This window comes from Vombatus ursinus, unplaced genomic scaffold (genome assembly GCF_900497805.2).
Source record: "Vombatus ursinus unplaced genomic scaffold, bare-nosed wombat genome assembly UNPS02014832.1, whole genome shotgun sequence".
In the NCBI taxonomy this organism is placed as follows: domain Eukaryota; kingdom Metazoa; phylum Chordata; class Mammalia; order Diprotodontia; family Vombatidae; genus Vombatus; species Vombatus ursinus.
The window spans coordinates 12,431,266-12,433,360 of record NW_020954610.1 but is presented as its reverse complement, the minus strand read 5'-3'; positions in this window follow the sequence as shown (position 1 = coordinate 12,433,360).

The window sequence follows — 2,095 nt, the reverse complement described above, 5'->3', positions numbered from 1 at the left end:
TCTTCTTCTTCTTCTTCTTCTTCTTCTTCTTCTTCTTCTTCTTCTTCCCCTCTCTCCCCTCCCCCTTCACATTCATTTCTCTGCCATTCCTTTCCCTTCCAGCCCTATCTGGTGGGATTGGTCATAGCTTTTTATATCCTAGGACTTTTCCTCATTGTAATCTCCAGAGATATAGTTTTTCCAAACTACTAAATACTGTCATTTCACCCTGATCTTCCAGCATTTGAAGATCTCATTCCTTATTCTTCGTCATTGCAATTTAACAGGGAGAAACAGTTTTAATAAGGATATTTTGAGGATTAGGTAGATTCTCCAACTCCTGGATAATCTGAGTTCAGAAGAGATTGTGTTTAGGCAGCTCATGATAGAGAAGGATCCTGAGTATTGGTTGATCTGCACCCAGAAAGATAGTCATATAAGGAAGTGACAGTGGTCTTGAAGAATAGTTTTCAGAAAGGGGTTTTTAATTCTTTTGCTTCTTTCCTATGTTCCCTGGCTGTCCTAAGACTATTTGGGCTTTGTTGTCTAATGTAACAAAGACCAGCATGTCTTGCATCTGGAGCAAGACATATACTGAGCCCAGTGTAGGGGTGATTCTATAGTCAGGCTTAAATTTGAAGGCTTCTAATATGTCATTCTTTCAAGCTGTCATCAGCAGGTAGAGTGTCCAATCTTCCTGAAAGTGAGAAACATAGTATCACAGGAACTCTTTAATAGCCTAATTATATATTATACCTGTATTTTCATATAGGAATTATGGAATGTTGCTTGTAGAAGTTATACTCCCAGTATTTTCTGTTAATCTATCCAAGATCTCATAATAAATTGGAACCCTCTGTCTGAAATCATCTGAACTGGTGGGGCATATGTGGCTGCACTATCTCTTTTAGGAAATGCTTTGCAGTTATTGGATCTAATGGGCATTTGACAAATGAAATTTAATGACAGAGCTGGAATAATAATATCCCAGGTTTATCAAGTATGTTACACTTTACGAAGCAATTTCCTTACAAAACCCCTATAAAATGAACATGTAAGGATTTTTCTCTCTGTTTAAAAATTAGGAGACCAATTCAGAATGCTTATGTTCATTGATTAGGTATGGTAAGTTACAGAGTGGTGACTCACATTCAGGTCTTTTGACTCCAAATCAGTACATCTTCTAGACGGTGGTCGATTTAATGATGGTGGTAGCTCTATGCCTGAAACTACAAACTCAAGGTCTCACAGTACTGATTGGTGGTTGCTTTAGTAGCCCACTACATCTAGGTCCAGATTTCAGGCATGATTTTCTTCACTCCCCAGAATTTCCCTCACCTGCTGCCCTCCCATGAGTTCCAGTTATAAATCCAAAATCAAATCAACTCTGATATTACTCCTGAAGAAGTTGTATCAATCTACTCCCTTATTGCTTTACTAACTATTCCTATAATTTTTCTAAAACATAATATCCCACTCTGGTCACCAATATCCTCTATATGTTATTGTCTCCTATGAGAATGTAAGTTTTTTGAGGGCAGGTACTGTCTTTAGTTTTGTTTTTATAGCCCTATTATTTAGTTCAGTACTTGGCACATGTTCATTTGTTTCGGTTGTGTCCAACTCTTCATAACCCCATTTGGGATTTTCTTGGCAAAGATATTGGAGTGGTTTGTTATTTTCTTCTCCAGTTCATTTTACAGATGAGGAGAGAGGCAAACAAGGTTAAGTGACTTGCTGAAGCTCACACAGCTAGTAAGTGTCTGAGGTTGGATTTGAATTCAGATCTTCCTGACTCAAAGCCCAGTGCTCTATCCACTGTGCCACCTAGCTGCTCTATGTTATATATGGCTTCATCTAAATCACTAATTAAAAAACATTAAACAAAACAGGGCCATGTATACAGCCTGAATATCTTACTTTAGGTTGACATCAACCCATTAGCCACCAATCATTGGGTCCAGTCATTAGATCAATTCCAAATTTACCCCATTATTATTATTCTGCTCACATTTCCTTATTTTGTCTACAATGATGTTTTAAGAGAATTTATAAGATGCCTTACTGAAATTGGGTTACGCTATGAAGTTGGTATATGATGTCCATAGTGTTCTCT